This window comes from Aotus nancymaae, unplaced genomic scaffold (genome assembly GCF_030222135.1).
Source record: "Aotus nancymaae isolate 86718 unplaced genomic scaffold, 86718_ANA_hifiasm-v0.15.2.pri h1tg000033l, whole genome shotgun sequence".
Classification (NCBI taxonomy): Eukaryota; Metazoa; Chordata; class Mammalia; order Primates; family Aotidae; genus Aotus; species Aotus nancymaae.
In genome coordinates this window covers 38,103,956-38,129,016 of record NW_026988447.1, presented here as the reverse complement: position 1 = coordinate 38,129,016, position 25,061 = coordinate 38,103,956, and the positions used below count along the sequence as shown (strand labels likewise).

At 43.1% G+C, this 25,061-nt stretch overlaps 1 long non-coding RNA gene across 4 annotated transcripts in view; it reads right to left on the bottom strand.

Annotated features, from left to right (window-relative positions):
- The window catches only part of LOC105731375 (uncharacterized), a 33,202-nt gene that overhangs the window by 3,212 nt on the left and 4,929 nt on the right, over nt 1-25,061 (bottom strand). For 2 of the 4 annotated variants that reach the window (XR_001110704.2, XR_010345383.1), the window contains exons 2-3: nt 15,316-15,387; nt 10,454-11,410 (exon numbers count right to left, since the gene is read on the bottom strand). This is a non-coding gene — a long non-coding RNA (uncharacterized LOC105731375). Of the gene's footprint in view, nt 1-6,818; nt 7,075-10,453; nt 11,411-15,315; nt 15,388-25,061 lie in introns of those variants that run through there. The other 2 variants (XR_001110703.2, XR_010345384.1) reach the window with 2 other exon arrangements.

The window sequence follows — 25,061 nt, the reverse complement described above, 5'->3', positions numbered from 1 at the left end:
TCTCTGTCTGCAGTTTGTCCCGAGGGCACCGTCATGGCCAACGTAAGTAAACCAGCTGTTTGTGGATCCATGTTGCCTCACCCGAGCTGTGTGTAAGTCTTACTCACTGGCGTGGAATACAGCAGGGCTATTCTTTACAGGGCTTTTGAGGGTTGGTTTCTACTGGGAATCACTGTGATAGCTGCTACCCAGTGGTTCTCCTTGCTCCTTATTTCTGCTAAAAGGGGATGTGTTCTCCCAGAGGAGCCAGCAGTTGACTAAACCAAGTGACCACAGTCTGGGATAGGCTCACAAAGGCCCAGTTCTAATGAATGCCACCTATAAATAAAAGGGTTACACTTTTCGCTGGCATCAGTCCAAGAACTTGTGCTTTATGGCTTTCTCTTAAAATGGTCAAAAGAAGCTGTTCCATCCTTTGTACCTATGTACTAAGCTAGTTTCCCAGCCACTGTTTTGCTTTTGTTTTTTCCCAGAAAACTCAGAGGCCCCAGAGTATATGCAAGTTTCAGTGCATACTTGGAAGACCTTTTTCACCTTCCCAATCGTGACATTTTTTCTTAGCTTCTCCTCAGTGCTTGCCATACACCCAAATCAATTCGCTGAATTAAGTATGCTCTGTGTGAGATGTGAGCAAAGCAAAAGCTGCTGGGAACAGAGTAAGTACAGAATAAGATGTAAAATCCTTCCACCCTTACAAACAAACAAGACCAAAAACTAGGATCTTGGGTTTGACATTCTGTGGCTCTTTTAAAATTCCAAACTATTCCTTATGCCTTAATTAGGGACAGTGTAATGCTCAAAATTGGATTAAAGACCAAGGAACCCAACTAAATCCAAATAAAGATGATTGAAAAGAAATAAAGAATTGTTGGGCTGAAGCAGCCAGGCAATTTTGGTGAATTTCCACGAATTTCAATTTTTTGGTTGGGTTTGTTTTGTTAATGATACACCCCTTATAGCAGAAAAACTTAGGCCCAGAAGCACAACCCACAGACAAAACCTTCAGTGTAATGTTTTCATTATTCCCAGAGGAGCAAGATTGCTGAGAGCCTATCCACTTGACCGGTTAAAAACTAGTCACCATGAAGAAAGTGCATTCTTAGAATGCCTCATGGAGTGACTCTTCTGTTACGTCTACGAGGTGCTTTTATTTTGTATGGACTTTAGTTTGGAATTCAAATAGTCAGGAATGTCTAAATCTACATTCTCCACAGAGTCCATCTGGTCCCCTAGGGAACAGTGAGAATTAAATATTAAACCATGGTAATAATGCTAATCTCAATTACAGGTATCTGTAGTTTAATGTTTAATCCTCACTATGCTATAGGGCGTTTGACTCCAAATGCCTGTCTGCTAATGGTTAAGTGGGCAACCCCGCAGTTACCTACTCCCTTAGCTGTAATACCTTCCAATTTTATAACTCTGAGAGTAACACTTACATTGTAATAATCTCATTTAATCCCCATAACAACCCTGTGTGTGATGTATTATTATCATTATATTTTCATAAATGAGGTCTATGAGATTAGGTGACTTGCCTAAATGTTACAGCTACATCAGTTTCAGAACTGATACTAGAATGATAACTTACGACTCAAGTTCCAGCACTTGCTACAGCCACAGTTACCTTCCAGGTAATTATTAATACTTTTGAGCTACGTTCTCAAAGGAACACTTAAAGAAAAGTTGTATCATCACAAATTAAAGGGAGTTTGGTACCTAAGACAGGTCAATCATTGTTTGGTGCAGAATGCCCTAGAATTTAATGACATATGATCTACGTATTGTAAAGGAAACTGAAAAGATGGAGGATAATTCAAGAAAAACCAAGCAGTAGATTTTTACTGCTCAGTTTTATTTTAAAAAAGCTAAATATTGGCCGGGCACGGTGGCTCATGCCTGTAATCCCAGCACTTTGGGAGGCCAAGGTGGGTGGATCATGAGGTCAGGAGTTCAAGACCAGACTTGCCCACATGGTGCAGCCCTGTCTCTACTAAAAAAAATATAAAAATTAGCTGGGCATGGTGGCTCGTGCCTGTAATCCTAGCTACTTGGGAGGCTGAGGTAGGAGAATAGCTTGAATTGGGACCCTGGAGGCGGAGATTGCAGTGAGCTGAGATCGCGCCACTGCACTCCAGCCTAGGCTACATAGCAAGACTCCATCTCAGAGAAAAAAAAAAAGGTAAATATTTAAAATTATTTTAAAGTCATTTTGAAGCTGATACCATGGTTTCAATACAATGTTTAAAGGAGGCCTTTTAGGGCTATGCAAGATAAAACTGTGGACCTTTTTTCACCAGCAGGGGGCAGTAGGCATTTCCCCCGTTGGTGTCCTCCTGTTGTATTAAGAGCCCCACGCCTGGCTCCCCACCACCCTCGGTGAGGAGTCTGAGGATAACAGAATAGAGTGGCTGACTTGGTTTAATTCCTGAAAGTCTTGAGCTCTAACACTCTCTAGTAGAATGCATCATGGTATTGGGTTTCTCTACAAATTTTACATAAATTCCAGGAATTGGGAAGAAAAAGTTCAAGGATGTGCAATTAACTCTTGTTATTCAAGATCAGAATAAGCTGCCAAAATATTTTTGTTAATGATTGGAAGTCCAATTTGTACTTATCTTTAATGAACAAGGAATACCAGAGCCTACCAGGAAAATTGATGATAAGAGTCTGCTCACTTTCTAGAGAGACTCCTTTTCCCTCTACTCCACAAAAAAAGTGCTGAATAAACAAAATCACAAATTGATGTCATCCTGGGCAGTTGAGTTACGAGTCAGTTATGTCCAGGCTAGCAAAATGGCCGAATGCCTGGATAGCATGATTAGTATGAACCATGGCAAAGTCTAAGGAATGTAAGAAACAGATACCCCTAAAAGAGAAGCAAGGTGCACACAAAGTCTCCACAGCACCTGTGACAATGACCTTCAGAGAATCTTGACCCGTCCTCTTTATCTTCGGTGCCCAACCCTTTCCATTTTCTGCCTCCCCAAACACAATCAGAGAGGCTGTAAAACCAAATCAGAAAGCACTGATGTATTTTAAGCTTGTAGGAGAATTTCAAGGAGAAAGAGACTCATACCTTAGGGCCCCTGGTTCTCAGGCTATGAGCGGATCCTGAAGCCAGAACCCGGTAACCCTCCTAGGTAAAATAAATCTTGTTAGCTTCCTAGGTTTGGTAATTGAGTCCACAAAATAAACTGTTAACAGGAGGATTAACAACAAAAAAGGAATACAAGTTTTTCATTATAATTTTAAATATTTTAAAGTATCTATGATCTAATGTTTTAAATAATAAAGTATTTTTAATGTATTTTTTAATATTACATGCATGGAAGCATCATAGGAAAAAAGTGAATACACCAACAAGTGGTGAGGTTTGAGAGCTTATACACACTGTCTTAAAAGAAGCAGAGAGAGGATGTAGACCACTTAGGGGAGAGTAAATGATTTTTAGAAAAGATGAATGGACCCTTAGAAGAAGAGCTGAGAGATATAATGGTTTGTGACAAAGTGTGTCTGGGTGTGGTGGCAGCTTCTGGTCTCCTCTCCTGTGATTAAGAATCAATCTTTCCTGGCTGATGAAACTCCTGGGGAAGGAATTTATGACAATTGAGTTCCTCTTGGAGGATCTGTCTTTAGGCAGGTAATAAGAGCTTGGCGAGAGCTTCTGCATTTGCTGTTTTTCAAATGCCTTGAGCTCAAAATGATCAATATACCAAAGTGGCATATTTTGGGGTGCCATGTCCTGAACTCCTTCAACCTAATTCAAAAAGAAGTCTCAGATACTGCCACAGTGGCTTTTTTTTTTTTTTTTTTTTTTTTTGAGATGGAGTCTTGGTCTTGTTGCCCAGGCTGGACTGCAATAGCGCAATCTCGGCTCACTGCAACCTTTGCCTACCGGGGTTCAAGCAATTCTCCCGTCTCAGCCTCTGGAGTAGTTAGGATTACAGGCACCCACCACAATGCCCAGCTAATTTTTTTGTACGTTTAGTGGAGATGGGGATTCACCATGTTGGCCGGGCTGATCTCGAACTCCTGACCTCAGGTAATCCGCCCACCTCGGCCTCCCAAAGTGCTGGGATTACAGGCATGAGCCACTGTGCCCACCCACAGTGCCATTTTAAATTGAAATGTGAACGTGTCTGAAGGTATGTCCCTGTATTAGTCAGCATGGGTTGCCATAACAAAGTAACACAGACCGCATGTTTATTTCTCACAGTGCTGGAGGCTAGGAAGTTCAATATCAAGGTGCTGGAAAGATAGGTTTCATTCTCAGGCCTCTTCTTTTGGCTTGTAGGTGGCCACTTTCTCACGTTGTGCTCACATGTCCTTGAGAACAAGATCTCTGTCGACTCTTTTTATAGGGATGCTAATCCTACCATGTCACAGCCCCACCCTTGTCACCTCAGGTAGCCTTTACCACTTCCTTATAGGTCTTATCTCTGCTCACCTTAAGGCAGGGGTGCCCAATCTTTTGGCTTCCCTGGGCCACATTGAAAGAAGAAGAATTGTCTTGGGCCACTCATAAAATGCACTAACAATAGCTGATGAGCTAAAAATTTAAAAATTGCCAAAGAAAATCTCATCCTTTTTCGTTTGCGTTTTGTTTTTTGAGACAGGGCCTTATTCTGTAGCCCAGGCTGTAGCGCAGTGGTGCCATCTCAGCTCACTGAAATCTCTGCCTTTCAGGATCAGTCAATTCTCCTGCCTCAGCCTCCCGAGTAGCTGGGATTACAGGCATGTGCAGCGACACCCAGCTAATTTTTGTGTTTTTAGTAGAAACACAGTTTCACCGTGTTGGCTTGGTTGGTCTTGAACTCCTGACCTCAAGTGATCCACCCGCCTCAGCCTCCCAAAGTGTTGGGATTACAAGCATGAGCCACCATGCTGGCCTTATAAGAAAGTTTACAAATTTGTGTTAGGCCCCATTCAAAGCTGTCCTGGGCCTCATGCATCCTGTGCGCCGTGGGTTAGACAAGCATGCCTTAAGGGTTAAGGTTCAACATATGAATTTCGAAGGTGGAGGCATGGGGGAATACAACTCAGTCCTTAGTAGCATAGAAGTCGCCTTTCCCCATTCTTTGGGGTCAATATGCCCCAGTCTCAGGTGAGACCACATCTTTTAGCAGACTTATCTAAAAGCATGAGAAAAATATAAAGTAGTGCTTCCTCATCTGAAAGGTTACAGGCCCTCTCCAGTGAATGCTGATGAGGAGAATGTATGGTCTTGGACTTCTGGACTCTGTAAAAGGCCAGAATTATTATAGAGTGGCAGTTTAAAAATTCATCTTAAAGAACAGCAAATGTGTTCCACTTGGGGGATAATTTTAATATTTGGATAGGCATTAGTGCTATGTATTGGACGTAATTTAAAACAAAAACACTTGCTTCAATGTGCCGCATTTGACATTTAATGTTATTCTGTCTCTGGGAACTGGATTCTCAGTCTCACAGATCCCTCGGCAAAGTCCATGCCCCCTAGCTACCCACGGTGCGACACTAGCGCTCTACTGTCTAGATATGTCAGCATCACAGTAAGACTGCCCTCGCATCCAAACCATGATGGGTAAAGGAGGCTTTGGAAATCAGCTAGCCACAGCAAGGGAAGCAATTGAAGTCACTAACTTGTTTTCTTCCAGCACAGAAAAGGGCATTTTCTTTGTCCTCAAGTGACCAAAAAATGCTTTTAAACACTCGAGGGGAAGTAGTTTGCAAATGGCTAACATGTTGATGGTAGTTATCCATTTGACTCCCATTTCCCAGGCTGGAGAAGCCTGCGTGTGCAGTCCCTCAGCACGGCCTTCTGAAGGCGCACCTCCTGCAGAGGTGTTGACGGGAAAGGCGAGGAAGAGGGGATAATGTGACCTGCTTTCACCAGGAAGCTTCAGATCATTTCCCTTTGTCTCTGTGCCCCTTTGGGAGATTTTGATCCAATTTGCTGTGGTGAGAAGAAGCTCTCAACATTACAAGGGGAAAAAAACCCCAAAACTTTCATTTTCCTCCTAAGAAATGAAATTTTATTTCTGGATGACAAGGGCTTTGGAAGGCCATGGTGTGGTAATGAGTGACCCTTTCATAGCTGTTGAACATCAGTAGACGACACATCCAAAGTATAGAGGCAGCTCTTAAAATACCTGCTAAAGGAAGAATTTAGAGAACAGAATGTCTTTAAGGAACTGTGTGAATGTTATTGATTCTTTCAAATAATGGTGTAACCTCTGTGATACAGCAACAATCTTCACGAGCTGTATTTATAAGGAACTGAGCTCATGAAGACAGCACGGGGGGTCTGGCGATGCAGAGCGCTTTGTTAGCCATTGTTCTATTATTAGTATTGTTAGCGTTGCCCTGCACAAGTTATCCACTTTTCCTCCAGCCCCCTGGATATTCAGCAGAAATGATTTAAGAATGCCTGTAACGGCTGGGCGCAGTGGCTCACGCCTGTAACCCCGACACTTTGGGAGACCGAGGCAGGTGAATCACAAGGTCAAGAGATGGAGACCATCCTGGCCAACATGGTAAAACCCCGTCTCTACAGAAAATTAAAAAAAAAAAATTAGCTGGGCCTGGTGGCGTGCACCTGTAGTCTCAGCTGCTTGGGAGGCTGAGGCAGGAGAATCACTTGAACCCAGGAGGTGGAGGTTGCAGTGAGCTGAGATTACGCCACTGCACTCCAGCCTGGTGAGAGAGCGAGACTCCATCTCAAAAAAAAAAAAAAAGAATGCCTGTAACTTAGTCTTCTGCCTGGCATCACCTAAGAGTTCAGGAGTGCAGTGACAGGTTAACTGAGCTCTTGAAGAAAGATGCTGTGGACAGAGAGGTATAAGTCAGAGGAGTGACACGTTCCATGATGATGGGAAAGAAGAAAGCTGAAATCCCAAGGTGCTCCCTGACATTTGCCACTCACATAAACTGATGAGAGCGTTTGTTATTAAGGGCCTTTTTATTTGATTAGAAATCAAACCAAAAGACCCTGGTGTCATAATTTATTCTCTTGCAAAATTGTGTGATCAGAGGTTCCAGCCACAACCACAGAGGCGTTGGAGGTTGGTAAATGATGCTCTGACTCAAAAGCTTCAAAGACATAAGAGGGGCAGAGGGAAGGAAATGTATCATTAGTAAACAGGGTGAGCAAGTGGGCAAACATTCACCTATGATGTCACCTGCTTCTATATGATGAAATATTATATACCCACTCTCAGAACACTGTGCGTCCCATTTTTCATTACTTAACAATGTGAGATACTAAATTAATGTCAATTTTTTTTTTTTTTGAGACAGAGTTTCGCTCTTGTTACCCAGGCTGGAGTGCAATGGCGCGATCTCGGCTCACCGCAACCTCTGCCTCCTGGGTTCAGGCAATTCTCCTGCCTCAGCCTCCTGAGTAGCTGGGATTACAGGCACGCACCACTGTGTCCAGCTAATTTTTTGTATTTTTAGTAGAGACGGGGTTTCACCATGTTGACCGGGATGGTCTCGATCTCATGACCTCGTGATCCACCCGCCTCGGCCTCCCAAAGTGCTGGGATTACAGGCGTGAGCCACCGCGCCCGGCCAAATTGTTTTTAATGAACTAAACAAAAGCCTAATTCAATCTATCGCAAGCCACAGATGGTATGGATGTACCACGGTTTCTTCCATTACTCCCTAAGACGGCTCCTACTTCTAGAAAGAACGCAGCAACAAACACCCTCGTTCATGGAATCTTACATATTAGAACTTTTGTTTCTTTTTTTAAAAAGTATCAGTATTTCAAACATAAAGAACAAACGATAACTGAAAAATACAGAAGTGTGGAACATTTTTTTTTAAAACAATTGTTAATATTTTGCCATATTAATTTTTTTTAAAAAAGATTGGAATTATAGTTAAAGATCTCTTTATTTTGCTTCCATTTCATGTCTTTCCTTCTCTAATTATTATCTTATATCAACTATATATTGTCTCCATTCACATTTTACTATGGATATAAAGTCCTGTGTAACTTAAAGATGTACATAACTGAGCTCATGCTCTAAGTATTTTCCTGCAGTTTGTTTTTTATTGTTTATAACATTATATTTTTTAAAGACTTACCACATCGACATATGTAAAGTCTTTAATTTTGACAGATGTAAATCTATCTCATATTTACCTAGAAAATATAATGTCATTCATATGGTGCCAATTGCTATACAAATGATGCTTCAAAAATCCTTGCTACACATGTCTCCTTGAGGTTCTTTGGTACATATACCCAGTAGTGAAGTAGGTGAGTTAAATCATGTGTTGATCATGAACTTCACATGGTATTGCCAAATTTGTACCTAGATGCACTTCTACGATAAATAAGAATTCCCACTTCCCCACATTATTACCAGTGCTCTTCAATCTTTGCCAGCCTTATGAGATGAAATGCCATCTCATTATAGCTTCTATTTCATTTCCCAGATTTCTGGTGAGTTAAGCATAGTTTCAAAGGTTTGTTGGCCATTTGGTTTTCCTCGTCTGTGAATTCATGCGCTTTGTCCATTTCTTTCTCTTAGGTTGTCTTTTTCTTATTGAATATGGAAACATTTTGTGTATTAGGTTTAGTCAGATGTCTTTTTTGTGGGCCAAAAATTGTTGAATATTGGCAATTTCATATAGATAAAAACAAGTATTTCTGGATATTAATATTCTGATCATTTTATGAGTAGCAGCTATCTTCTGCCTGTTTATGACTTCTCTTTTAAATGTGTTATGGAGTCGGGAGCGGTGGCTCACAACTGTAATCCCAACACTTTGGGAGGCTGACCTGGGTGGATCACCTGAGGTCAGGAGTTCGAGACCAGCCTCACCAACATGGTGAAAACCCGTCTTTCCTAAAAATATAAAAACTTAGCTGGACGTGGTGGCATGCACCTGTAATCCCAGCTATTCAGGAAGCTGAGAGAGGAGAATCGCTTGAGCCCAGGAGGCAGAGGTTGCAGTGAGCCGAGATTGTGCCATTGCACCCCAGCCTGGGCAACAAGAGTGAAACTCCATCTCAAAAAAATAAAAATAAAAAAATAAAAAATTAATGTGTTTATGACATATTTTGGCATGTAGAAATAAATACTAATATCGCCAATTTTTTATCAACATTTTCCTTTATGGTTCATGTTTTCTCTCTTTTTTTTTTTTTTTTTTTTTTTTTGAGTCAGTCTTACTCTGTCACCCGGGCTGGAGTGCACTGGTGCAATCTTGGCTCACTGCAACCTTTGCCTCCTGGGTTCAAGCAATTCTCCTGCCTCAGCCTCCTGAGTAGCTGAGACTGCAGGCACCAGCCACTATGCCCAGCTAATTTTTTGTATTTTTAGTAGAGACGGGGTTTCACCATGTTGGCCAGGCTGGTCTCAAACTCCTGACCTTGTGATTCGCCCTCCTCGGCCTCCCAAAGTGCTGGGATTAAAGGCGTGAGCCACCATTCCTGGCCTTCTCTGTTTTCTTTAAGGAGCTTTTTCCTACCCCTATATCTTGAGGAGATGACTTCATATTTCTATGGTACTGATTTCTTAGAAATAGGAGTTCTAGATTACAAAACACATGTGTGTGCATTTCAATCTTACTTAAATTTCCAACACCAATGTGTGAGAATATCTTTTGCAAAAAAACTGTCTAGCTGATGAATGAGAATAAATATCATTATTTTAATTTACATTCCCTTGACAATTAGTAAAATAGAGCATCTTTTTATGAGTTTAATCACATTTAGACTTGCCCATCTGTGAATTTTCTATCTATATTATTTGCTATTATGTTTGTTGCATTGTCTATCCATTTCTTACTAATTTGTGGGAGTTATTTGCATCTTACTGATAGTAACGCCTCATATGACACATCCATGGCAGTTTTTCCCTAATCTAGCATTTGTATATTACCTTGAACAACAGTATGTCTTTCCATACTAACAAATTTACATTTTTATATGTCAAATATGTCCACGTATTCTTCTATTACTTTTAAGTTTCTTTTGTTTGTTTGTTTGGACTTTTTGGCTGGTACAGGGTCTCACTCTTTTGCCCAGGCTGTAATGCAGCAGCACAATCACGGCTCACTGCAGCCTCGACCTCCCAGACTCAAGTGATCCTCCCACCTAAGCCCCCCAAGAAGCTGGGACTACACGCCCGGCTATTTTTTTTACTTTTTGTAGAGACAGGGTACTTGGTATGTTGCCCAGGCTGGTCTGGAACTCCTGAACTCAAGTGATCCTCCTGCTTTAGCTTCTCAAAGTGTTGAGATTACAGGTGTGAGCCATTATGCCTGGACTAAGTTTCTTGCTTTGATATAATGCATGTAAAAGTCTCTCTGATCCCTAACTTATACATATATTCTAAAATTTCTTCTGAGATTCTGTTTGCTTGCTTTGTTTACTTTTGAATATTTAATCTCTCTTAAATTTTTCTATTTATTGTGAGGCAGATGTGGAAATAGAAAGAAACAATTTTTGTATCATTGGACACCCTGATATGTAAATAAAACCCTATCACATCATATTGCAATGCATATGTTGCATGTTTGATTTGTTCCACAGCTCATAGGTAAGAGAGTTATCACATGCTTTTATTCTTCTAAATTCATTTCAAATACACTCTGTCCCCTCCATCAGGGTTGCTGAGAAATCCAATCTGTCATTTTGTCAGGAAGCTCCTCTCACCCATGTGGAATTATACAAGAACTCTAGGGCCTAGTGGTCAAAGATAATGGGGATAAAGTCCTTGGTTATCAGTTAGTTGGGTTTATTTTGGAGAACTTGGACTTCCTGACCATGTAATCCGTTTGTGATGGGCAACTGCTCTGGCAGTGTTTACGTTCTCCATGGCCAGGTTTTGGCAGTGTTATCTTCACTGAGAATCCCACTCGGGATGCTGAGTTCCTGGCCTGCCTGGGTTCAGGCAGAACCATAGCTATTGGCATTCCTACCAGCTCCTGGGCTTTGGGTAAATGCTTCAATCCCATCCTACTGTCTTCTGGAAACAAAGTCTCCTCCTCCCTGTCCCAAAGGTTGGGTTTCTCTTTCTCTCTCTCTCTTTCTCTCTCTTTTGAGATGGAGTCTTGCTCTGTCACCCAGGCTGGAGTGCAGTGGTGCAATCTCAGCTCACTGCAACCTCTGCCTCCTAAGTTAAAGTGATTCTCCTGCCTCAGCCTCCTGAGTAGCTGGGACTACAGGCACACACCACCACACCCAGCTAATTTTTTGTATTTTTAGTAGAGATGGGGTTTTGCCATGTTGGCCAGGCTAGTCTGGAGCTCATAATCTCAGGTGATCCACCCACCTCAGCCTCCCAAAGTGCTGGGATTACGGGCATGAGCCATGGAGCCCGGCTGGGTCCTTCTCTCTTATCCTCCAAGTATATAGCCTTGATCCCAACTCCTCTAGAAGACCCAGCTTAAATTCTCATCTTCGGGGCTGAAAAACAAAAGAATATGTTAACAGTGGGGTAGTGAAGGATGAGGGTACAAGAGGGTGGTGAATGAAGGGTAGACTTCATTACCAAAGACTTTCTGGGTAAGAAATCTCAGTCTTAATAGATATTCAATAGCTCATCTCCCATCCACCAAGAATGAACAGCATGCTTCTTCTAAAATAGCGAAAGCCTCATAAATTGTTAACAACTCATACATCATATCATATGGGGTGTGTGTGTGTGTAAAATCTTTATATACATAAAGATCTGGAAGAATGTACACCTAATCTTCAATGTAGATATCTCCAAAGGTTTAAAATTATGAGAACTTCTATTTTTTATTTCTATATCATCTGAGTTATTTTTTAAATCTTAAAAATTAGAAAAATTAATATATTTAGGAAAATGTCACAAAATGCTGGAAGAATGTTGACCGCAAACAAAGGCCTTCTAAACAAAATTTGCAGAGGCTCTCCAGGTATTTACCCACCACACACCCTTTTCAGACACTAGGGGAAGAGGGATATGAAGACAGAGCAGTGAGCAAGGGAGAGCTGTCCTGTATGTTCTCAAAAAAGCTGTTAGGTGTGATGGAAAAATCTCTGGATTAGCAGTTAGTCCACTTTGGTTTCTGTCCTGGTTTTGCCATGAAATAGCTGTGTCTTTTTTTTTTTTTTTTTTTTTTTTTAATTTGAGATGGAATCTTGCTCTTGTTCCCCAGGCTGGAGCGCAATGACGCGATTTTGGCTCACTGCAACCTCCTCCTCCCGGGATCAAGCGATTCTCCTGACTGAGCCTCCCAAGTAGCTGGGATTACAGGCACCCACCACCACGCCTGGCTAATTTTTGTATTTTTAGTAGAGGCGGTTTCACCATGTTGGACAGGCTGGTCTCGAACTCCTGACTTCAGGTGAGCCTCCCGCCTTGGCCTCCCAAAGTGCTGGGATTACAAGCGTGAGCCACCACACCCAGCCAGTTGTGTAATTTTCAACAAGTTTCTTTATCTCTGGGCTCCTGATTCTTTCCGAAAACTAGACCATCTCCAAAGTCTCTTTCAGCTCTAGAATTTTATGATAATTATGATTTAGAGGGTCTTAGTTGTCAGCTATGACTCTAATTGCAAGTATCATAGTGTCTCTAGCCATAAAACATTCAACTTTCTTCCTTGAAAGGGTGGTGTATCTTCCTTGAAAGGATGGATCTATCTACCAGCCTTTCTCTCAGCCCTTCCTGATATGCAAATAATCATTGAACCAAATTAATATAAGAGCTTTCACCTGGAAAATGCCTCACTAACAGGAGAGCCGGGATTTTGCTCCTAGGATCGTCAGGTTAAATAGACTGCGACCAGACCCAACAGCTGGGCTGGTTCCTTCCAGGCAGCCTGCCAGCGTGTGAGGACAGGGGCGCTTTGGCTGGCACCAAGATCTCTGCAGAACATGATCTCCCCTCTGCTCACTTTGTCCCCTTAGGCCCTCAAGGCCCAAGCAGCTGTGAGATTGTGTCTTGGTCACTGAGAGAAGTGGTCTCCTCTCCATGGAGATGGCTCTGAGACCCTGCCCCCTAAAGCTAATTGAGGTTCTATGATAGATTTGTTTTCTGTTTCTACCTTTAACAGCCTCACTTAGCTCTGCCCTGGGCAGCACAAATGGTTTTTGTCTCCTATTCTACCTAATTGAGTAGTTCTCAACAAGGTGGAAGAAAGATATCTATTTCCACCTTTCCAACACCAAGTCTAACCCACTGTGCTGTTTGCCTTTTTAGCTGGGGCTTCTTAAAAATAGCATTTGGAGAACTAGATTGAGGATGGTAAAAGAGAATGCTGCTTCTCCACAAGAGAATCAATAGTCTTTTATCCCTAAAGATAAACTACTGTTATGCTAGGTACTTTGAACTGGAGATCATGGGATTTCAGGGTTGGGTAGGATGTCAATATCACATTGTCCTAATAAATTTCTGTATATTAGTTCACATTAAGATATTAATATATAACCTGCCCCAGTTCCTGCCGACCAATCCAGTTTATAAACATAGTCTTTTAATCTATTAATCAACAAAAATTTACTGAACATCTGTGCCCCATTTAATATTGGATAACAAGATAGAATGTAATATGATTCTAGAGTTGTTTTTAGAGTTGGAAATGCCTAAAACCTAAATGACAAAATATTCAGTCTCATTAAAACCCAGTCAAGCCTGTAATCCCAGCACTCTGAGAGGCCACGGTGGGAGAATCACTTGCTTGAGCCTAGGAGTTTGACATAAGCCTGGGCAACATGGCGAAACCCTGTCTGTATTAAAAAACAAAAATTAGCTACCAGACCTGTAGTCCCAGCTACTGGGTAGAGTGGGTGCTGAGGTGGAAGAATCACCTGAGCCCAGGAGGCAGAGATTGCAGTGAGCTGAGATTGTGCCACTGCACTCCAGCCTGGGCGACAGAGTGAGACCTTATCTCAAAACAAAACAAACAGAAAAACCCCAAAGGATGTTAAGCACAAAGTTAAGAAACAAGACTTCTCATTTCTCCTGCGCTTTTGGTGAGTTGTGATGGGTGTGAGTATTAGTGGATATACGCTATATATGTTACATATCCAAGCAAACTATTATGTTCTCTGAGCTTAGTGCTGTATGTGGCATAGGAATGTAGGATCCCAGACGATAGGAGATGATACTCTATATGCATTTAAGCTATGAAAATTCAATATATATTTCTCTCAGCACACAAGGAGAACTCGTTTAATTGTGCTGGTGATTCTGCCGTTTCACTCACTAAGGGTATGTTTGGGATATGTATCGGGTTTACAACATACAGCACTATACATGAGTAGAAATGCGGCTTTGTTTTTCTATAGCTGAACACAGCTTAGCTCCCAAGCCCCTACTTCTGGTAGACAATGTAAAAATATTATTTCAAAATAACTCAAGCATTCTAGTTTAATATTTCGTCTCTTTGGGTACACATTTGAGCACTACAGATTTCTTCCCCTCACCACCCTCCTGCTTTTCTTCACAGGGGAGACTCAAGGCACCTGTTGAGCTCTGCGTGCTCTCCCTTTTCTGTGCTGACCTCAGTTGAGGCGGGACTCCTCCTTCCTAGTTTGTGGGCACTGTGACACCATCCCACTGCTGATGGTTGGCAATTCAGGCTCCAAGTCCACAGTTTACACATTGGCCAACCCTGACCCAACCCAGGCCTCTTCTGGTCTAGTGGTCCCTTCAAGATGTCTGAATCCTCCTTGCAGGGCTCAGGAACCCTCAGCTACCTTTCTCCTCTACAAGGAGGGAGTAGGAGGGCAGATGGTAGCTTTCAGGCCCATCCTCATGGGGTGCAATGGATGCCTTTGATATAATGGTTCGGAGCTGCAAGGCCATTAGAATAGATGCAAACTTAATTCATCAGTGACTATCTCGGAATATTCTACACATCAGTCTGTTGTACTGTCATTCTGACCCAGTTTATTAGACACTGAATGCAATCCTAGCATTTTAAAGGTATGTTTTTATCAACAATATTGCCTCTAAATGCAAGTCAACCATTTAATCTAGTGCCTAACCAAACTGGGTTTGGTCACCCACACATGGTCTGTGTTTGTTTCCATCATGGAACCTGAATGAGGGAACTTCAAAGCTGCTTTGCTTATTCATGATTTCCAGCTTATATTCTGATTTTGTAATCTAGGCCTTTCAAAGAATAACTCCATATAACTTTTTTCTGCTGTTTTTTTTTCTACTCTGTGCTCAGTGATTTGATTGTTAAAATAAGGTACAGTGTCTAAAAGAGAACTAATGAAAACAAAATTCTTACAGCATTGCCAGAAGCAGAGGAGTTTTTTTGCTGGAGTTTTAAAAACCCATTTAAGAAGCCCGAGAAGATGTAGCGTACACCTGTGGGTGGACAAGGACCTACCTGTCCCATCTTCCTTTGAACCTCTAGCATGTAACGTTGTACTTAGCACATATTACGTGCTCAACGTATTTCCTGAAAAAAAATGAATAAGCAAATTAACAAACCTCCAAACAGCAATTTCTATCAATGAGACATAGAATGTACTGGTTATTGAAATGAAATAGTTCAATTTGAGCAAAGCTAGTGGGCTTCCACAGGAGCTGCTTGTTGTAGAGTCTGAGTATCAGAGATACTGACTTGTAAGCTAACCTGATTACAAAAGAAAAGCATATCTCGTACATTCTGTTGATTGGACTGCCTCCTGTGAGTCTGCAAGGCAGGCACACTCCCGTGATGTTCAGCCATTCTATTTCACATTAAAGAATTACTTTTACTTCATACAGAGCATTTTGTGGTGCCCATTAGAATTTCAGCCACTTCAACCCACAGAAACACAGACACAATTCTGAGAAATGGTCTCTGAGAACGCCCGCAAAAGCCCAAGGTGTGAGTGGCCCTCTTTCAGCTCTCGTTCTGTGCTTATATACCATGTATTTTTAAAAGGCCTATGTGTTTGGTCTCCTGATCACAGAGGTTCGAGGCAGCAAACCCCAGAAGGCTGTGAGGTGAGCACTCAGGCTGCAAGAGAGGTGACGGCTTCTGGATGCTGCTGAAAGAAGGGGCAGCAAAACTCACGCACACATGCAACCACGTATGGCGGACGGTTGCCCTAGCCCAGCTTCCTTTCCTTTGGAGGCCACGCTGCTCCTTCTCCATGTGGCTCTGGTATCATCACTCCACGCATAACGCCCTCAAGCCCAGCCACGACGGGAGTGAGCGGAGAAGTGATGCGCAGCCTTCCTTGAGACAGGGGAGCACGAGCTAGGAGAGGCTCCAAGATGTGACCAGGTTGGAACAGGGAATGTGTGGCTGCAGAAAGCTCTTTCTCTAGCACACAGAGAGAGACAGGTTCTTGTTTTTCTTTGCTGCTGCTTCTTCTTTTTTTTTTTTTTTTTTTGAGACAGAGTCTTGCTCTTGTTACCCAGGCTGGAGTGCAGTGGCATGATCGTGGCTCTCGGCAACCTCTGCCTTCTTGGTTTGAGCGATTCTCCTGCCTCAGTCTCCGGAGTAGCTGGGACCACAGGCATGCGCCACCATGCCTGGCTAATTTTGTAGTTTTAGTAGAGACAGGGTTTCTCCACGTTGGTCAGGCTGGTATCAAACTCCTGACCTCAAGTGATCAGCCCACCTCGGCCTCCCAAAGTGTTGGGATTATAGGCGTGAGCCAGTGTGCCCGGCCTTTTTTCTTAAAATAAAAATATTATGCATGTAAGATGTACAATGCGATGTTTTGATATACATACACTTTGTGTAATGATTACCATGGTCAACTAACATCTCCATCACTTCACAAAGTTACCATATTTGTGTGTGTGTGTGAATGAGAACACTTAGGATCTACTCTCTCAGCAAATTTCAAAGTATACAATGCAGGATTGTTAACTGCAGTCACCATGCTATACATTAGATCTGCAGACCATTTTCATCCTACATAGATGAGACGTTTCACGTCTTAACTAACACCTCCCATTTCTCCCAGCCCCTAACAACCACCGTGCTACGCTCTGCTTCTAGAATTTCAACCTGTTTAGATTCCACATGTGAGAGCGGGCAGTATTGGAGGTTCTTTATGACAAGTGAAAATGAGAGTTAGAAAAAGTGTCTGGTGTTACCAGGCAGGTGCCGTCCTTTGGCCCTGGTTCCTGTTCACCAGCTGAAATAAAACCTGGGACTGCTTATGTTTTCCGCAGGCAGTTTGCAGTCGCTCTTGAGAGTTACACCTAATGACCTGTGTGGCTCTGGCTTCAGGCCCCTGGGTAACCCGGACACCAGGTGCTGTGCCTACCCTGGGGATGCCTGCCTCTCCTCTGGCCCTCCTCCTGTCTCTGGCCTTTCTCTGCTCTCTCTAAATCCCATGCCTGGAACAACCTGCCCTCCCACTCCTTCTACCATGGCCTTCCTGCCCACCCAGGTCCCAGAATTTTCTCATGACGCTCTTAGTCCCCATCTGTTTCTCTCTTTCTCTAACTTTCTTTACCTCATGATTAGCAGCTTGTCATACAGCCCCCGCTTTCCCTGTCACTCCCTAACCTGTTACCCTGTCTGTGTTTTTCTTTTTAACACTTAGCACCCCTATGCCAGGTGTCATGGCTCACGCCTGTAATCCCAGCACTTTGAGAAGCTGAGGTGGGTGGATTACGAGGTCAGGAGTTCGAGACCAGCCTGGCCAACATAGTGAAACCTTATCTCTACTAAAAACACAAAAATTAGCTGGGCATGGTAGCGTGGGCCTGTAGTCCCAGCTACTCGGGAGGCTGAGGCAGGAGAATCACTTGAACCTGGGAGGCAGAGGTTGTGGTGAGCCGAGATCGCACCACTGCACCCAGCCTGGGCAACAGAGGGAGAGTCCATCTCAACAAACAAACAAACAAACAAACAAACACACACTTAGCACCCCTTGACACACTACCCATGTGCATGTGTGTGTATATACATATACTCTTGGGCTTTTCTACTGATTGTCTTTTTGCCCACTAGAATGTCAGCTCTGCAAGGGCAGGGACCTCTGTTTTGTTCACTGCTCTATCCCAGCACCTGGAATAGTAACCTGGCAAATGATGATGCCCAGTGGGTATTTGTGAAATGAGTCAGTGCTGTGCTGCTTTCTAAAGTGTGTCTTGTTTGGTGTTTCCCCTTTGGAGACTCCATAACAGTGGGTTTGTGTTGTTTGACTAGCACATAAGGCAGTCCACTCGTGTCTTAACTGTGCCCCTCAGCTCACTGTTGACTTGAAAGTAGAGGTCAGTTCTTACTCATCTTTGCATCCTAGCAGCTCCTCAAACATACAGCTCCTTCTCCTATTAGGCCGTATGATGAATGTGCTGAATCTCTTGGTGTTTGAAATCTCTCCAACTGGTCTTCATGCAGGTTGCAGAGGATTGCCTTGTAATTCTTGTGTGTATTTAAAGGCATCATGCAAACAGAGAGTTGTTCAGAAAAGCATCCTGACTCGCTGGAATGATGTAATACACACACCAAGGCATTACACACCAGGCAAGGCTCAGCGCATGGCAATGGATTCAGATACACAGAAGACTGTCAGAGAAAGCTGACTGGTTCCTCTTCCTCAGCAGCTTGAGGCCTGAGAGGTCGTGAAGACCAGACACCTCAGCAGGCTTGAACTCAGCCACCGGATTGCACAGCCGTTTCAGACTCATTTCTCCCACGTCTCCAACAACATAATACTAACAACCACCAACTGCTGTTGCGCACACACTACAGTGCCAGGAACTGATTTAGTGCTTTGCATACATTTTCTCAACTAATCCTTACTGGAGGCACGGACTATGATTATCTCCTTTTTACAAAAGTAGAAACACCAGCACAGAGAGATTAAGCAACTTGCCTAAGGTCACACAGTGAGTAATTGGTAGGGCTTGGGTTCATACCCTGACCGACTGCTCTAGAGCCTGAACTCTTAAGCTCCTTACTCTGCTGCTGCCGTGTTACGTGGTTAACGCATCCAGGGACAAAGGCTGCGGTAGCTACGTTAGCATCTGTTTAATGTCTAACTCATAATGGTGATTGTACAATGTGATTAACAAGTAATTGAGTGCCTCTTTAGCTGCGGTGTGCAGGGAACATAGGCTGCAGTGCTCTACCTGAATCCCATGTTCTCATGATCCAAATTTCCAAAACAAGGCCAGGCCTATCACTGTTTGAAATCAGCTTCTCAGTTCTGCATTTGTGATTTTACAATGACTTCCGCATTCATTAGCATCCCATTAACGGGCCAGTATATGGGAACAGTTGTAGTATGAAGGGAGGAGTTTTTTTTTTCTTTTCTTTTCTGTTAAAACCACAGGTCTATGGAATGAAAATGCTAAATCTAATGAGTGTAACCTGGAAAGTAATTTCATGGGCTGTAGTACTTTGATGGCAATAATTCTTGGATGTCAAAAGGATAAGGACACAGTTTTCTGCTTCTAATTTTATTCTGAGAAAATGGTGGTATTGAGCCATCCATGGAGTGCTCCTGTAGATTAATTCCAGTTTTCCTTTTGTAGAGGAGATTTAAGGGAAGTCTTAATCTGCTTTATATTTAACCCTTATCTCCACGCTGTGAATTAAAACTAGAATGCTGGACTGTAGCCTCACCCCCCGGACTCTCTGAGGGCTCAAGTTACTCCAGCGTCAGGCTGGGCTGAGAGCCGCTCCAGGTCTCCCTCTGGCTCAGTGCCCCTCCCAGACTTTCCAAACAGCTGCCTCATCTACATTTTTATCCAAGAGCCACACATTAACCTGTCCAAAGTGCGCAGTTCTTATTCTATGATTCTTGAATAACATTTAGTATTTTCCTCAGGTACTTTTCATTTTTCATGAAATTCAATGAATTCTGAATCCTTCCAGAAGCTACAGTCTCGAAAACTGTGTCCTGTAGTTGTATTCTCCTATATCCTTGCGTAAGGTGGAGTGAAAGGTAAAGAGCCTTTAATCTTTTTTACTCGTCATCTGGTAAAAATCTGCTCTGGAGTATGTCCCCTGCTTTCCCTTCTCCTCTCTCTCACTCTTCTCCCTTCCTTCTCCCGTCTCCACACCTTTTCCTAATTCTCTTTCCCATTCCCCGCATGTCTGAGACCGCTGGGAAGGACGGGAAGAGTTTGGGTGTTGGGAGGAGCCAGAGTCAAGGTAGGTCCCTCTCACCTACTCACCTCATATCCAACCTGGAGCTTCAGAAATACAACTGAGGGTCAAATCCAATAACTAACCATCAGGTCAGTCCAGACCAAAAGAGGTAAGAAATCCCTATGGAAATGTCTACTATGGCTTTGGTTTCTGGTTTTTCTCATGGGGCAAGGGTTGCACGTGTGGTGAATCTTGCGTGTCTGGTCCAAGTGCAGGGACAAAGGGAACCAAATGGTAAGCACAGCAGCAGAGGCGCTCCGTGGATTCCATCCTGCCCTCAGTGTAGACACACGTCCTCCAGCTCCTTTGCCTCCTTCATCTTGCCCCACTGGCAAGTTTCAGTTCTAAAGTCTTAACCAAAAGGAGGCTATTTCATATGTTGTTAATTACAAAAATTTGCCAACTCTGGGGAAGCCATTGTATCTTTCACCACCACCATCATGAGAGCAATGCTGGTAACCAATTACTGAGTGGGCCGTACTGTGGGGATCTGAATATATATTCGAAGAAAACAGAGCTCTTCAAAATGTGAGGCCGCCTACCCCATTGGCCAAATGGCAACATCCTCCAGGATGATGCTTTCCAAACTGTGAATTGTTGCGCTTCATTGAACATGAGATCAATTTAGTTGTGAAGACTGATGTTTTGAAAAATAAAGTAGAAAGCAGTGAAATGGAACAAAAGAGAAAAATATCAGTAGATTTGATAGGAGTGAGATGAGTATTATTTTGTGAAACTTCAGTCTTGATTAAATACAGACATCTCAGTCATCTACAGTGGAGAGTCTGATGGTGCTTACCCGGACCTGTGGGCTCCTCTACCTCTCTCAGCCTCGGCAACTGGCCATGTGACTGAGACCCAGCTGATAGAGTGTGTCTGGAGGGATATATTCCACTGTCAGATATGGCCCTGAAAACCCTCCCACAGAGGCTCTTCTGCCCTTTCTTCTTTCCATATGCCACTAGATGATACCAAGGCCATCTTGAAGCCACATGCTCTCAGAGGCACATGTAGAAGCATCCTGGACCCTGAGCCATCATTTGGATGAGTGCCACCCAAATGGAGTCACCTGATCAGGGACATCAGCTTTGGATTTTGTGTAAATGAAAAATAAATGTCTATTTGGTTAAGCCAGATTGTTTTACCTACTTTGTGCACACGTGTGTGTGTGTAGGTGTGTGCATACCTATGTGAGGGTATATGCATGTAGCTTATGCCACAACATCTGTTTCTTAATGCAGATTTCAGTCAAAAACATGTGAAGGCAAGTGTTCTGGACAGTGTGTTTCAAAATGTGGTCCCAAATCAATTTCAGTTGATTCACTTGGGATACTCAGAAATGCAGAATTTCTGGGCCCTACTGAGAGCTATGAGTCAGGATCTTGGTGCTGGGACCTAGGAATGTTTAAGATTTTTAACAGACTCCATGAACCTTACGAACATTAAAGTTTAAAAGCCACTTTGGTCCCGGCATTGGTAGAAATGCTTTCTTGGCAATGCTGGGGCTGGTTAAATCTACCAAGCATTATATCTATTTTTTTCTTTTCTTTTTTTTGGTCATTGTCCAAAGTGTGAATCTCTCCTCATTCCCCACTCCATCTATACTCTATATAATTTCATCACAATAATACAGTGTAGTGATTCTCAGAATACCTCCCAATTATCCTCCTCTTCCTAAGCTTTTACTGCCTTTGAAAAGGCCTGTTGCATAATTAACAAATGACCCTTGCCCTACAATCTTTTCCCCAACCATTTTCTTAACCTTCTGATTCTCCCCAAGTTACCTGTTCTGCTCCTCACTCAAATGGGAGCTGCTCATTTTTCATTTTATGTACTCTTCTCAGAGTTGGAAGTGGATTCAAATTCCTTCCTTAGTATCCACTGCTGCCTCCCAACCAGGACCCTCCCACCCTTTTAGATAGGCCTGTATCAGTTAGAATGCTTGTGGCTGCAGGTAGCAGAATATCCAACCAGAAGAGCCACAAAGGATAAAGACATTTATTATCTTACATGATAAGAAGTCAAAAGGTTGAGTGATATATGGCTAATTCAACAGGTCTTTCCATATTTCCACTCTGTCTTCTTCAGGATATTGAATTTAATTTTATCCTCAGGTTTGTGTCCTCATGGTTTTGAGATAGCTGCTGCCACTCTAGTCATTATACCCCTCACTGCTAAATCTGAATTAGTTTCCTATGGCTTCTGTAACAAATACCACAAACTTGGTTCTTAAAACAACAAAAATTTACTCTCTCACTGGTCTGGAAGCCAGAGGTCCAATGTGTCACTGGGCTGACATCAGAGTGTTAACAGGGCTATCCCCCCTCTGAAGGCTCTAGAGGAGAATCTGTTTCTTGCCTCTTCCAGATTCTGATAGCTGCCAACATCCTTTGGCTTATGGACACATCACTCCAATCTCTGACTCCATCTTCATATTACCTTCTCGTGTGTGTGTGTGTGTGTGTGTGTGTGTGTGTGTGTGTGTGTGTGTGTCTTCTCTCCTGTCTATATCAAATCTCCCTCTACCCTTCTCTTATCAGATCACTTTGTGATTGCATTTAGGACCCACCTGGACAATTCAGGATATCCTCTCCAACTCAAGGAGGATATCCTAATCATATCAGCGAAGACCCTTTTCCCATACAAGGTAACATTTACAGGTTCCAAGGATTAGCACCTGATATTTCGCAGGGGAATTATTCAACCCACTATAATGTCAAAAGGTGGAAAGTGCAATTTCTCCTCACCTACAATTTCCTAAGAAGGAGGAAAATCTTTCTCAGAAGCCCCCAGCATATTGCTGGGGTTGGATCATGAACTCATACATGTGACCTCCATGGGGGAAGGAAGGCTCTATCAGCAAGAAAAACAATGAGAGGATGAGGTTAAACATCATCAGCATCGGGCTCAGGATTCCTGCTCCCTGAAGGCCCAGGTCATCAGTCAAGCCCCCACTGCCCTTCCATGACGTTGTTCTCTTTTGTTTTCTGCTCACTCCTCCTCAGTCATTGAAGCCTGACATTTGTCTCATATTCTTTCTATCTGACCTATATAACCACCGACCACTCAGTTCTCTGACCTCCTCATCTTCCAGTGACCTTCCACACTCCATCTCCACCTTCCATTCTCACAGCTTCACCCCAGACCTGGACATCCCCCTGAAATAACAAGTACAGCTAACTGCCCTCCAGCTACATTCCTCTCCCTCCAGCTGACTCTGTTCATTCCCATCACTCCTCCTCTCTCCTTTCTTCCCATCCACCGGCCACTCTCAGCTTGAGTGTCCTCCTATTCAGAACATATTACTTATATTCTAAATTCCCTTGAACCTTGATCCTTCCAGTGAAGTTATCTAGCAAAACCCCACTTCTGGATGAACCCCACTTCTGGATGAACCCCACTTCTGGATGGGCCCCAATTCTGGATGAACCCCACTTCTGGATGGACCCCACTTCTGGATGGACCCCACTTCTGGATGGACTCCACTGTTTACTTGCTCAAAATTTTCAGTGTCTTCATTCCCACCTCTCTACTCAGGGCAGATAACTTTATTTCGTATTTCACAATTGAAACAGAAGACATCTGAGAGAAACTCCTCAGCTTTCCACCACTAAATATATTTGCCTATGTTCTGAGACTTTTAACCTTCCATCCTTGTTGCAACGAAGTGGAACTCTGTCTACTTCTACCTCTAATGGGCGTCTGCTTCTGTTGACTTAACTCCAGAAGATTCCATGTTCCACTTTCCTTTCCCAATTCCTGGCTTTCCTCTCCCAGGCAGAGGTGGTCGGACTTTGGGGGGCAGGTTGGTATGAAAAGGACAAAAGGCATCCCCATCACCCATACCTAATTCTACTTCATTTTCGGTACGATTTTTGTCATCCTCTCTCCCCTTATTTGTCTCGTCTTTTCTTCTCTTGTGCTTTTGCTTCTATGCTTCTTTCACCTTGGTTAGAAGTTGATCCAGAGTAGAAAAGACACTTAAGCTGTATATCAACATCATCAAATTTTTTTATCCTCTTTTCCATATTTTCTTTCTGCTTTTGGAAAAAGAAAATTTTAAAAATAAAGAGTGCTGGCCGGGCGCGGTGGCTCACGCCTGTAATCCCAGCACTTTGGGAGGCCGAGGTGGGCAGATCACAAGGTCAAGAGATCGAGACTATCCTGGCCAACATGGTGAAACCCCGTCTCTACTAAAAAGTACAAAAAAATCAGCTGGGCGTTGTGGCGTGCGCCTGCAGTCCTAGCTACTCCAGAGGCTGAGGCAGGAGAATTGCTTGAACCCAGGAGGCGGAGAATGCCGTGAGCCGAGATTGCGCCACTGCACTCCAGCCTGGCGCCTGGCGTCAAAACAAGACTCCGTCTCAAAAAAAAAAAAAAAAAAAAAGAAGTGTACTTTGTTGTTTTATAGCCTTCCATAGGGGCACGGGAAACATCTTGAGGGAAAATACAACCTGATCATTTGTCTCGGGATCTGAGTTGAACACAGAAGTGGTTCCTGTGGGTGGGTGATTTACTTGCCCCCACCCACTCACCTTTCACCCTGTTCCACTTTGCTGCCCAAGAGGCAAGTCTGATTGTTTATTCTCCTGCTGAAAACGTCTCAGTGGCTCCTTTCCAACTTTACCTTTCACCTCAGCTCTGCCACGCACCCTATGCTTCCAGGGACCCTGGACCGCCTGCAGTCACCTGGCTGTTTCATACTTCTGTGCTTTCTTCAGGTTCTTCTTTTCTGGACTGACCTCCCACCTTGTTCTAGCTAACACTCATCCACCGTCATGGTTCAGTGCAAGAATCTCCTTATCTTTTAAGAAGCTTTTTCCCCCATCACCTTACTGACCTTTGCCTTCATTTTGTCTCCTTCTAAAAATACCTCATGTGTCACACTTCGTTTTACATGTTTGTATCCTTTTAAAATTAATTTACACATTTGTATCCTTTTACTTGACCATAAGCTCACTGAAGGCAGGCATTGTGCTTATTCATTCTTTCACTGCCCAAGTAATTCACAAACACTTTCT